This window comes from Nicotiana tabacum, chromosome 23 (genome assembly GCF_000715075.1).
Source record: "Nicotiana tabacum cultivar K326 chromosome 23, ASM71507v2, whole genome shotgun sequence".
Taxonomy (NCBI): Eukaryota; Viridiplantae; Streptophyta; class Magnoliopsida; order Solanales; family Solanaceae; genus Nicotiana; species Nicotiana tabacum.
The window spans coordinates 138,055,872-138,070,615 of NC_134102.1; the positions used below are offsets into that span (position 1 = coordinate 138,055,872).

At 33.0% G+C, this 14,744-nt stretch overlaps 1 long non-coding RNA gene across 1 annotated transcript; it reads right to left on the reverse strand.

Annotated features, from left to right (window-relative positions):
- Window positions 1–11,221: 11,221 nt before the first annotated feature.
- On the reverse strand, window positions 11,222–13,089 carry LOC107783161 (uncharacterized). Its single transcript, XR_001647400.1, has 2 exons — window positions 12,721–13,089; window positions 11,222–11,337 (listed from the first exon to the last, which is right to left on the reverse strand). It is a non-coding gene; the product is annotated as an uncharacterized LOC107783161 (long non-coding RNA).
- Window positions 13,090–14,744: the final 1,655 nt, after the last annotated feature.

Below are 14,744 nucleotides of genomic sequence, written 5' to 3' on the forward strand. Positions count from 1 at the left end.
TTGTGTCTTGATTTCATATTTCTTTAATCGTAGAGATTCTTGTAATTTGAGTTGTTAAATTGACTGCACTTATTGATTTTGTTTATGGATCAGGTTCCACGCCGCAACGGGTGAAATAAGGGAGGATTGATATTGATATGGTACGATCGGGTTGCATGCCGCAACGGATTTTATATGCGATTTTGATATGGTGAAATAAGGGAGGAATATAATATCGATTATGATTATATGGTGGGATCAGGTTGCGCGTCGTAACGGATTTTACATGTTATTATTGATATCGATATAGTGAAATAAGGGGGGATTGTGTTTGTACGGTGGGATCGGGTTGCGCGCTACAACAGATTGTGTGTTTTGTATTTATTGTTGTATTGTGTTAGTTTTCAATGCTTTCATACGAGATTCTGAGTACCAGTGTTTTTGGTTTTACCGATTCCGAGGATTGAGTTTATTTTCATAAGTTAACTACCTTACTTTCCTGTATTATTATTATTATTATTATTATTATTATTATTATTATTATTATTATTATTATTATTATTATTATTATTATTATTATTGTTATTATTATTATGCAAAAAGGAGATTGATAATTTACTACAAAAGGGTTTGAAACCCTCAAAATCTCCCGGGTCTTGTACAGCTTTTTATGTTAATAACGCAGCTGAAAAGGAACGTGGTGTTCCTAGATTAGTCATTAATTATAAACCCTTGAATAAATATTTGAAATGGGTTAGGTCTTGCAAAACTAGAACTTGAATTAGAACTTGAACTAGCAGCCAAATTAATAATTTTTTCACGAAGTTTTTCATCAGTAACTTCTTTTAAAAGTTCTATTACATTATCAGATGTAATAGTTTTCATGTTTAAATTTTCAAATTGTGATTGTAATTTATAAAATTCATCATCACAAGTACATGTATCACCTTTGCAAGTTGTACAAGTATTATCAATATTTTTATCACTATCAGATAAATCAAGTAAATCAATTTCAGCTTCGGATTCTGATTCAGAATAATAATCAGATTCTGATCCAGAACTGTATAACAAACTATAAACCTTACCACGCACCTCATCGTCTAGTCCTAAGATTTTTAGCTTTTAAAGCTTACAATTTGGAGCTATATGGCCAAATTTACCACACTTATAACACTTAATGTCAGCTAGGTATCTCTTAGACCTATTTTTGGTAAATCTAGTAGCCTTACGATGGGCTTTCTTAGCTTCTCGTTCTTCTTTGGATCTATATCTAGATCTCTTTCATGGGTTCTATTGAATCTAATGTTGCCTACGGCCCAGTATATTTTAATACTCAACCCAATCTGCAATTATCTCTATCTAATGTTAATATACTTGATGCATTAACATTAAATGTGAAAACGCATGGTTATAATTATGCGCCTGGTTCTGAGCTTATATGTTTATCATATAGAATTTATTTCAAATTGCTATCTACGTTAAACCCCAGATATAAATTATATGATACATCTGATCAGACTATTTTAGTGAAAACAAATTTTGCAAAGTCTAAGGTCACCACGAGGAGACCTATATTAACAGGATCAAGTGGCGGGCGGTAATCCGCACGGCCTTCTCAACTAAGCTAAAACATAAATCACCCATTTGACCGAGAACTGGAGTTGTTTCACACCTCACATCTGGCTTTTATATGCCTAGAAGGTTTCCGCCAGTTAAAGATTTCTATTTTCACATACTTGAGAATTCTTAATCTAGCTAATTCAGTACCCTTATATTTAAAGACTGGCGGTAATCCGCACAATCAATAAGGATATAAGAATAAAAATATACTTGAATTTTATATATAGTTTAATGACTGTATGGAAGGCTAAAACCTTTACTCAAGCAAGGGGCCTGTCTTAATATAATACATACTTTTATTGAGCCTATGTGTCTAGCAGTTCTAACCGTGAAAGAAGATGCCCTTTTAACTCCTTTATCGGGCTGAGGTTCACGGCTGGCTAGACGGAGCCACTAAGGCAAAGCCAATAAGAGCAGTATTATATCAGACTGTACCAACCATCTTGACACCAAGTCAAAACTCTATATATAAAACTCATTTATATTTTAATAGATGTCGTCGCTTTCATGGTGTATATAAGAGAGAAGTTAGATACTCAACATAGATATGATGTCTCTTAGCCGGACATCGTCACGGCCAGAGAGGAGAAATAGCTAACTAAGAAGGACAAAAAATATGTACCTTGTGGCCAAGAAGCAAGGCCCTGAAGATGAAGAACAAAACTTTATTTACTTGTGTTCTTCTATTACAAGCTAACAGCTACAAACTTCTTCAAACTTCTTACTTACAAACTTAGAGCGAGAGAGAGAAGGTTTTAGAGAGAGAGGGTCCACTTATAGTAGACAGTCATTTTTTAATAATAGACTGTTACCTACTATTAGTTCTAATTATAACAGACATTCTTTCACAAATCATAGACTGTTACCCGATATTCAACATATTTCTCCTGTTGAACCAGTCTATGGACCAGCTAGAAATCGTGCTGCATCTCTACACACAATTTCTACTAAGATAGGTGATAAACCTGTTGAAAGGGTTAAGATTAACCCTAAGATAAATATTGTGCAGGATAATGATAATATTTCTGATAAGGATATTTCTTCTGCGTCCGAGATGGATTTTGACCCAGACAGTGTTTAAATGATCCCACACCAAATTAATTTTAGTCCACGGTCACAAGCTAGAGGTTATATTCAAAAAGAAAAATAGAGATAAGGGGAACCGGTTTAGGTACTTTCATGGTATATATAAGATAGATATGAAATATTCGACATAGATATGTTTCTGAAATATGGATTTAGGAGAAACTAGTATGAAAAATACTAGATTGGAAGAGGTAGATATACCTCAAAACCTTGATTTGTTAAACAAATGGACTATTCCTAAAGTCCCTATTAGAACAATCTATGATTATGGATGGTTTGATAAACTCTCTTCTAAACAACTTGTTAAAATAACTGAGCAATCTTTAGCTTTGAATTCGTCTGAACAGACTATTCGTTTGTTAAACAAGTATGATGTAGATGTTTATAAACACCAGTATAATTATTTGCATATTGGTATGGTTCAAATTGCTTTTAAGCCTTTAACCCTTAAAGGGTTACCAGAGACATTTTTGGCTGCTCTCAGAGATGCCAGAAATTTGAATTTTAGACAGTCTCTGATGGGTTCTATTGAATCTATTGTTGCCTACGGCCCAGTATATTTTAATACTCAACCCAATCTGCAATTATCTCTATTTGATGTTAATATACTTGATGCATTAATATTAAATGTGAAAACGCATGGTTATAATTATGCGCCTGGTTCTGAGCTTATATGTTTATCATATAGAATTTATTTCAAATTGCGATCTACGTTAAACCCCAGATGTAAATTATATGATACATCTGATCAGACTATTTTAGTGGAAATGAATTTTGCAAAGTCTAAGGTCACCACGAGGAGACCTATTAAGTGGGAGGAAATCAATTTTCCAACTACATGGACTTTAAATTCGGTTATATCCCCCAGTCAGATAACTGATGTTGTTAGTAATACTGAGTATTCTCATATTACTCAACTTGTTTCACACCTCACATCTGGCTTTTATATGCCTGGAAGGTTTCCACCAGTTAAAGATTTCTACTTTAACATACTTGAGAATTCTTAATCTAACTAATTCAGTACCCTTATATTTAAAGACTGGCGGTAATTCGCACAATCAATAAGGATATAAGAATAAAAATATACTTGAATTTTATATATAGCTTAATGACTGTATGGAAGGTTAAAAACCTTTACTCAAGCAAGGGGCCTGTCATGATATAATACACCTCAAAAAGAGGTAATTGATGATAGTTCAGTTAGGCATATTGCCAGAAGAATCTCCTTTCAAGAAGGAGATAAAGCAGAGATGATTAACGCTTATTTGGAAGAAGTCAAAAGAAATTTACTTCATTCCATTAATCAATACGAAAAATCAGATACGTCTATGCAAAGTGAAACAAGCAATGATGATATCGCTGAAGATTCTCAGCCCATTGAAGCAGAAAGGATATTATCTGAAGAAGACTTAAATAATGCAGAAGAATTCATCCGCAAAATGAAAGAAGCGGAAAAGAGACCAGCACAGTGAAACAGCTGGACCCCATAAAAACAGTAAAGACGCCGGACCCACAGCAACAGTAAAGCCGCTGGACCCCACTCAACAGTAGATACACTATTACAGGGACCCACGGGACCCACTTTTTACTATTTATAGATTCCTTTTCTTTTTCTATTTATAGTTTTCATTAGTTCATTCTTGAGGGGCAGAAGTCGAGACCCTCTCTCTCTAAAGCCTTCTCTCTCTCTCTCTCTCTCTCTAAGTTTGTAAGTAAGAAGTTTGAAGAAGTTTGTAGCTGTTAGCTTGTAATAGAAGAACACAAGTAAATAAAGTTTTGTTCTTCATCTTCAGGGCCTTGCTTCTTGGCCACAAGGTATATATTTTCTGTCCTTCTTAGTTAGTTATTTCTCCTCTCTGGCCGTGACGACGTCCGGCTAAGAGATATCATATCTATGTTGAGTATCTAACTTCTCTCTTATATACACCATGAAAGCGACGGCATCTATTAAAATATAAATGAGTTTTATATATAGAGTTTTGACTTGGTGTCAAGATGGTTGGTACAGTCTGATATAATACTGCTCTTATTGGTTAATATTAAAAGAATTGTTATACAAAATGGTTTGGTCATCTCAAAACAAAAAATGAGTTTATTCCAAACTAACATTCGATTCTTAGGATATTATATTTGTCAGGGAAAAATTACTCCTATTCAAAGATCGATAGATTTTATTATTATTATTATTATTATTATTATTATTATTATTATTATTATTATTATTATTGTTATTGTTATTGTTATTGTTATTGTTATTGTTATTATTGTTATTGTTATTATTATTATTATTATTATTATTATTATTATTATTATTATTATTATTATTGTTACTTCAATTTGATTTTCATGTAACCTGCCTTACCCTCGTCACTACTTCGTCGAGGTTAGGTTCGGCACTTACAGAGTACATGGGGTCGGTTTTACTCATACTACACTATGCACTTCTTGTGCAAATTTTAGAGTCGGTCCTAGCGGCGGTCAGTAGATTGCTTGGATTGATTGCCAGATTGGAGACTTGAGGTACAGCTGCTCGGCGTTTGCAACCCCGAAGTCCCCTTCTATCTTATCCTAATTGTTTATTTCATTTCAGACAGTTTTGTCACACCTCCTTTTTCCCGAAAGGGGATAGGGGATAAGGGAGTTTTTCCAATTAAAGTGACGTTAATCGAAATGAGATTATTTATTTATTTATTTCAGAGTCGTCACTTGGGATAATTATGGTGTCCCAAGTTACCGGTTTATTTTAAATCCCAAATTGAGAAAATTGGCTCTTATTGATGGTCCGCGAACACAGAAGACCGGGTAAGGAATCTTGTTAACTCAGGAGAAGGTGTAAGGCACTCCCGAGTTTCGTGATTTTAGCACGGTCGCTTAACAATTAATACCTGGCTTAATTATTTGATTGCATGTTTTAGACCTATTGTGCATTTTACTCTTTTAATTAATTATTTAACCACTTTTAGTATTTATGGAATTTGTTTGAACAAGTCGCGATGTCGCGCACCCGTTTGTTTTTGTACACATTGTGAATCGTGCTACGTGAAACGCACCCGCGATTTACAACATGTTAAATTTTATTATTATTTGAAGTTATGGTCGAGTCACATGAAATGCACACCCGAATTAGGGATTACGTATCATGACTATGCCACGGGAACCGTACCCATAGTCACGATGATTTATATTAATCACGCCTAAAGCAAACTACGATGTTCATTAATTATTTTCCTAAAGCTAATTTGAGATTATTAAGAGGCCATGATTTATGGATAAGGAATTAAGGGGAAGATGTAAACATCTGGACCATATGCCATCCTTTTTCGATGTCACCCCTATGACCCCTTCATTTTCAGCGAAACATACTTTACAATAACTACGGAACAACCAATTATCAAAATTAAAGCAACTCCACCTCCCAAAATAAAATCTTTTAGCCAATAAACCTCTTCATTTCATGAAAACACTACTTCCCAATTTCCAGTTAATACAATCACTTGTATCAAAATAAAAACAACCAACTTTAAACAAGAACATTAGTCTCATACGCTACCGGTCATTCATAGAATCAAAGGAAAACCAAGAAAATAGGTAATATAGATAGAGTACAAAAATGTACGGCCATTAAAAATAAAGTTAAGAAATGAACCTTTATATTGATGAATAAAGCTGAAAATTTGTAACTCAATTGGAATAACAAAGCAACAATCATTGGACTGCAACGCCGAAATTACGAACCGAAATCTCGAATCGGCATCGGAAAACTCGAAACCCAAACGCGGCCTCAATCAAACTCCATGAGCCGAGATCAAAATAGAGGCAAATATTTTTTGTGTAGTTTGGCTTAAAATAATATCAACATAGGGAGAAGCGAGAGGAGTTGAGCGAGAATATTGATTAAACCGATGTAGAGATGAGAGTCGATGCCAAAGCCATCTTTTTGTTATCTTTTATTTTTTCCTCTTTGTTCTTTTTTTGTTTTTTTAAAACTTTTGTTCCAAAGAAACCCCTTTTTGTCCGTTCCTCCAACTCATTCAACACATTTTGGTCTTTTATCAAATGATATGAGACCAATTCTTTTCCAGCAATAACATTCCAAATCTTTGCGTCCGTTTTCTTTTCTGTTTTGTATGTGTGTCGGTTGTGTGTTGTTGGTTTTTTAGAATGGGAGGGTGGTGGCAGAAGCTTTTTTTCTTGGAAGGGAGAGGGTGGTCCGCCGTTCTTAGCTTAGGAATTTAGGTTTTCTTCCTTGTTTTAGGAAGATTAGTTAGGTTTTATTTGGGGTGAAAAATTAATGTTGGCCCTTGGATGAAAGTGGATCAATGGCTATGATTAAGGAAAGGGTTTGATGGGTGAGAAAAGGATTTGGGCTAAAAGGGATCGGGAAGAATGGATATTTGTCCTGCTGGGCCACTGAAATCCGAAAAATGAGCTCCCAACTGGCCCAAATTCAATTCTTTCTCATTGAATAAAAATAAAAAATAAAAATACTACCAAAATATACTAATTAACTCTTAGTTAATAAAAATAAACTGATAACGTGAACTATATATTAAAATAAAAATATTTTTGGTATTATTTAAGTGTTATAAATATTATAAAATACTAATAAGCTAATATATATATATATATATATATATATATATATATATATATATATATATATTTGTGTTTTTAAACTTATGTTTTAAAATTAAAACTAAAAGTTGACTGAAATCCTATTAAAATGGAAATAAATAAATATTTTTAAAATACTACTTTTAAAAGTTGCGCGGGTCAAAAAATTACGTGCTTACAAGTTTTACTTTCATTCAAACCATTATCTGTATTATTCTAGTTGCTCGTGCACTTGTAACACCAGTTCTGGGATTGTATCTAGATATTGCGGTTATTATGGGTTTTCATACTCTGTTTCAGTTCCATTTCAGTTATTACAGTTTAATTGGTATCAGTTAATTTGATTTGTGAAAAATGGCTAAAAACTATTCTAACGTTGGCTTGCCTAGCATGTGAAATATTAGGTACCATCACGGTCCCGAAGGTAAAAATTTCGGGTCGTGACAGCAACTAAGTCTTTTTACATATTTTATTTGAAATAAAGAAATACATAATTGGAACAAAAAAAAATGCATTAAGAAAAAAATAAAAAGAAATACAAAATTGAAGTAAAATATGCATTGTACATCAAGAAATGAAGGCATCTCGATGCACAAAGCATTCCCTGTTTATGCAGGGTTCGAGAAAGGATAGCACCACAAGGGGTATGATGTAGACAGATTGCTCTAATTCAAGTATTAGTGACTTTTTTTACGACCCGTAAATTATTTTATATGACTATGTGGCAATTAACATTGAAAAATATCCACTTGAAAGCTACTTTTTGAAGTTTTTCTTTACGCCCGTACACCTAAATGAGGAATATACTTTTTTTTTTTTACCTCATGTGAAATGAGAGAACACTTGTGCAGTTGAAATTGCAAAATAAAATTTTTAAACTCTATGTACTTCTGCATCTAAGGCCTTTTTTTTACACGATAAAACTTTATGTAATCAATTACCTATTGACAAACATTTAAACAAACGAGACCAAGACAATTTAGTGAATAAATTGGTAAACCTCTTACTAAAATATGAGTATCTATAACATTTCCTCTATTACTTGGATATTTTTGCCAATTAAGTCAATAGTTTTCATGTTCAAGAAAATAATTCTTTCAATATATTTTCGGAAGATATAACATAGAAACTTTATGGATCGAAAAGTTTAAGCAGCACAACAACAACCCACTCATTAGTGGGGTCTGGGAAGGGTAGTGTGTACGCAGACCTTACCCCTACCCAGGGATAGAGAGGTTGTTTCCAATAGACCCTCGGCATCATTCCCTCCAAAAACTACCCACCTTACTTTTGGGGTGACTCGAACTCACAACCTCTTGGTTGGAAATGGAGGGTGCTTACCATCAGAACAATCCACCTTGTCATATCAAAGTCATTAGTGTAAAATGAAAGATATTATTATGTTAATATAGAAAATGGAATGACAACCTGATATAAATAGTTAAATTGTAATGATATGTAGGGTGTGTTTGGTACGAAGGAAAATATTTTTTAATTTTCCTAGAAATGTTTTCTTGGAAAATGTGCGGTATTATCATTTATTTCTATTGTTTGGTTGGTGAGTGAAAAACGTTTTTCGAAAAATATTTTTTAGTATTTTTTATAGAGTAGAAAATATTTTTTAAGAAAATAATTTTTCTATGCTACTCTCCTCACCCCATTTCTACCAAATCTCCATGTTTCCTGTGCTCCCCCCTCCCCCCTCCAAATACTCAACATTTTTAGGACTTTATTTTCGCATAAACCTAAAGGGACTAATGTGTTATTTTACTTTTTCATGCTAAAACAACGTTGAAGTTTGCGCTCTATTACTAAAAAGAAAATACTTTTTTTGGTTGAAAAAGAAAGTACTCTTCCTACAACATGAAAAAAGTACTCATTTTGTTAAAATGAAAGAAAATATTTTTTCTACATCACGAAAAGAAAATACTCATTTTGTTGAAATGAAAGAAAATACTTGTTACTGCATCATTTTGTTAAAATGAAAGAAAATATTTTTTTCTACATCACGAAAAGAAAGTACTTTTTTGTTTAAATGAAAGAAAATATTTTTTTTACATCATGAAAAAAAAACTCATTTTGTTGAAATAAAAAAGAATACTTTATCTCCAACATGAAAAGAAAGTACTTTTAATATATTTCTATTTAGGGTGGGAGGTGGGGGGTGTGGGGCAGGGTTGGGGAAGGGTCGGTGGTGTGGTGGGATGGGGTAGGGGTGGGGTGGGCGGTTGTGGGGGAGTTGCTGGAGATGGAGAATAGGGTTGGGAAAGTTGAAGAAGAGTTTTCAAAAATGTTTTCTCTTATTTTAATAAAAAAAATATTTTTCTCCAATTGGAGTAAAATGAGTTCATGAGGAAAATATTTTTCAAAGCATTTAAGCCATCAAACATGAAAAAATTAAAAAATATTTTTCTTCGTACCAAACACACCCGTAGTGTAAAAATAAATCTCTACTGTAAGTGTATACATAATTTAGATCTTTTTTTGTATTATAGCATTACTACAATTTAGGAATTTGTTATGTCTGAAACTTTCTCCCAAGAACATATAAAAAAAAGGCAGCCTCGTGAACAAATCATCTCATATTTAAGGAAAGGCCGCACTCCAAGGAAGTCTGTTGTAAGCAACCTACCATGATGCAAGTATCAGTGGCTGATTTCACGGTCGTTACCTATAAATCATACAGAATAACTTTACGGTGATTTTTATGCTTTAAAACTGTGAAGACGATTACTTTTTACACTATCTTAATTAAAAGCTAACTATAGAATTACTGTCTATTAGGTAAGAATTGTCACACCTCCTTTTTTTCCGAGGGGATAGTGGACTTTTTCCAGTTTAAGTGGCATTAATCAAAATGGGATTATTTATTTATTCACAGTCGCCACTTGGGATAATTTATGGTGTCTCAAGTCACCGGTTTATTTTAAATCCCAAATCGAGGAAATTTGACTCTGTTTAAAGTCTGCGAAAACAAGAAGACCGGGTAAGGAATTCTGTTAACTCGGAAGAAGGTGTTAGGCACTCCTGGATTCCGTGATTTTAGCACGGTCGCTCTAATCATACCTGACTTAATTAAATTGTTTAATTACGTATTTTAGAACCTATGTGCGTTTTATCTTTTACCGCTTTTAAATTACTTGATTATGGCATTATGGAATTATCATGAAAATGAACCACGTGTGTGTGAATCCGTTTGTTTGGTGTGCTAAAAATCATGTCACGCGTACGCATACACAATTAATAACACTTTATTAAGATTATTCGGCCAAAGTCGCGCGAACGCATACTTTGATTTATTTGGGAAAATCATAATCACATCACGTGAATGTGTACACAATTACGATAATTGATTAAATGTGTGCCTAAAAGCATTTCTCCGGGTGTTCATGAATTAATTATTTTCCTAGGATTTGAGATTAATGTGAGGCCATGAATCATGTATAAGAGTGTGGAAGAAGTGTACATTTCAACTAATGTGTGCTAGAAGAATTAATTAAATCTAAGTTGTTGGAAGTGTCTGATGATTGATAGACATTTACCTTTTAAAGGAAAATGGGCCATCCTATGAACAAATAATTGACGCTGAATCAATTATTGATGGAGTGTCAAACAGACTTGAATTTCGGCCCAGGTCCAGTTTTATAAAGCACCTCATAGTCCCAATTATTTCCCTATTACTATGGTGGCCTAGTCTTATTTGTGTGGCAATAATTGCAGAGAATTAATCAGGCACTTTACCAAGTCAATTTATAACACCAAGTCAGCTAAGTTCATATCCCAAAACGTAATAAGCTACATTTGAAGAAGAAAAGCACTAGTACAATGGTTCCAATTATACAAATAATTTCCTAATGAATTACTGATGCCCTTAAGCTCTTGTGATTCAAATTTCAGTCTACTTTGTCGTAAAGTTTACTGCTCAAACAACTGCTTTTAACATTCAAACGAATTCAAAATTGTGACTGAACATCTGTACATATACGCCTCAAACAGATCTTTCACCAAGTGCTATATTCACTAAATCTCCATTGGTCTCTATTAGCAATGATAGAAAAATAAAACAACATGCTTAAACATTCATAATACAAATTTTTATCAAACTAATATTCAGGAATTAAAGTTGAACTACATATACAAAGGGAACTTCAAATTTCAACTAAGTGGATTTTCAACTAAATTACAACTATAATAAGAAATAAAATTACATAATCCTGACTGATTAAGTTTACTACACTTGATGAAATGCTATAATAACTGTAACCTTCGATTTCATCCACAACGCTTGTCAATTTGACGAACAATAGCTTACGACATTTCAGAATGGCTTGATTTGGGTTTGAGACTCACAGATCTGGCCTATTGATGGCCAGACCCATAAGTTGAAGCCATGACATAACATTATTAGTCATTCACAAATAGCTTGACATGCTGTCTTAGCAAACCATTAGGAAGTCTATTTAGATTAGAATTCATGATCAACAAATTATGATGTGGAGATGCCAATAATAGAAACTAATAGTAATACATGTGCTTAAGGACATTCATATCAGCAGTGACAGGTCAGAGGTGAGCCAATGTCGATTCAAGTCATTCAAACACTTAGAACATTTCGCAAGAAGATACATAACATCATGTAAGCACAACGACTATCTGAATTTCACAGATTTCAAGCTCAAATTGATTGTGCTAAGCTCAGAATCATACAAAGTTTATCAATATGTACCTTAAAGCAGCAAAAGTAAGTAGAAGAGAAAATAAATCTCTGAAATTCTGAGAAGAAACAGCAGCAAGAACACAAAGCAGAAAAACCAAAACCACAGCAGCTTCAAACTCAAACCATGAATCCCAGCAAAAAAAGAACAGTAGCAAATGAAAAGAAACACAACCTGAATTTTTCTTTTGTTTTCTAGCTTTGAACTTAAAAAGAAGGAGATCAGATTGGAAACGAGGAAAAAGAGTCTTGGAATTTTTTAGGGCTCTCTTGCGTGTCAAAAAACTCTCTCCCTGCAGAATGCAGAATGAGTCCCTAATTTTCCAAATCCCTTTGACCCCTTTAACTCCTATTAATTACAAATGAGCCATAGCAGAAAGAAAATCATGTAAATCAGTCCCAATAAACAAAGAAGCAAAATTAATCTAATTAACTCAATAATTAAGACTAATTAGCATGCAATTCAGCTGTTGAAATCACGTAAACCCTTAAAATAAAACGGACATGCGGCGACTTAAAACAAATAGCCAAAATGTTAATCTACTATTAATTAACTAATTACTAAGCTAAACTAATTGAACTGAGATAAACGTTCATAAAACAAGTTCTGATTAAACACCTGAAACACACTGTTCTTCTCTTCTTTTTTTAATCTTTCTTAAAGCAAAACAAAATAACAAAACAAGATAAAGAGTGCAAGGATGTACCTAGTAAAGAAAAACGACCCATCTTGAAGAAAAACAAGAGGCTCGACCGGATTCCGTAATGAACTAAAACTTATATTAATTAATTGTTCTTGAAAAGAACAAATAATTTCAACTCAAAACAGCTTGAACTTGATGAAGGAATCGGAAAGAACTAAACTGGGTATTCTGGCCGTTTTTTAGATATAAAATTCGAGGATTTTGCGTGGTTTTTTTAGGAAAATTGAAGGTAGATTTGGATTGAGGATGAGGTGAGGAGTGTGGGGTGTGAATTTGGGAGGGTTTGGAGGCCGGCCGCCGGCCAGTGGGGTGTGGGAATTTTGGGGCGGCTAGGGTTAGGCTTAGAGGGGAGGGAGATGAAAGAATGAAAGGGATCTCTAGGGTTTGGGGGGTGTTTGGACAGTTAAATGGGAAAGGGGGTGGAGTTGTGGGTCGTTCGATCAAAGGAAATCAACGGCTAAGATCGACGTTACGAAAACGACGTCGTTTTGGTTTAGTGAGGAATCTGGACCGGATTGGGGAGGCGTTGGACCTGGGCCGCGTGAGTTTGAGGGGAATCTTAGCAGTTGGGCTTCCTTGAGAATGGTCCAATACAAATACAACCCCTTTTCTTTCTTTGTTTTTCTCTTTCTTTTCCTTTAATTTAAAGTTCTAATCAAATTAATTAAAAACTAAATTAAATCCTAATTTAAATCTAATTTGTAGAAATAAACTTAGTTATCTATTTTACTATTTAAATAATTAATTAATTTAAACTAATGAAAGCAAAATTACTAATTTGCAATTAAGAGCTAAAATGTAAAAATGACCCATATTTTTTGTGATTTTTCGTTTAATAATGCAATTAACTCATGCAATTAAATCCTAATATGCAATTAAATCTAAGATGCTATGCAATGAATATTTTATATATTTTTTATATTTTTCATAATTTTAAATATTAGATAAGCAACTAAATGCAAACAAAATAAACCAAAAAATCCTAAAATTCTATAAAAACGAAAAATAATTTATAAAGATCTATTTTTTACTTTTGGAGAAGTAATTTTAGTCCGGCAAAAATCACATGCTCACATGAATTGGCAACCGAAAAAATAGATAATTATCTTGCTATAAGTGGCGGCTAACTGCATAGAAATATAATTTTGTTTTACGTTTATATAACTTAAATTCTTATTCGTGAGTTCCATTGAACTATTGAGAGCGTGGCTAATATTCATTAACAAGCTGCCTAAATAATGAACCTTCCTTATTCATGAGTTTCATTGGCTCATCATACTCTACCAGCTCCCTGTACAAAAAAATGTAATCGAACATTTCAATATTATTGTAACTTCACATAAATCATATTTAACATTCTTTAATGAAGAGTGTATTAATGTGACTAGAAGTCATTTTGCATTTTAAAAAAAGAAGATATTTTTCAATATTAGGTTGGTGAGTGAAATATATTTTTCAGAAAAAATATATATTAATAATAATAATAATAATAATAGCAAATTAGAGAATTGTTTGATGAAATTTTTGAGTATTAAATATTGACAATATTGTATAATTGGTGATTCGAACAGTAACACGGAGTTAAGAGTTGAGACAGTTTCGACGAAAAATACTTCTACCCAGGGGCGTATCTACAGTATTGGATATGGATTCCCGGGAATCCAGTAATTTTTACCCGAACCTTGTATTTATATTGAGAAATTTATTAAATCTACAAGTATTTTTAGATAAATAGTTATATATTTAGATAAAAATGCTGAATCTGAAAGTAAAAGGATGATAGTCATTAGGAATCTTATAGAAATATACCCAAAAAAGAAATTATTTTCCAATTAAATCAATAGCTTTCAAGTTCAAGAAAATAATTTTGTCCATACATTGGGAATCTTATAGAAATATACCCAAAAAGACATTATTTACCCACAACTAGCCATTTTAGTCATGCTACTAAAAACAACCAAAAAAAGTACCAATGATATATAACATTCAGAAAACATAGGCCAAAAATGATTTTTTTCCCCATAGGT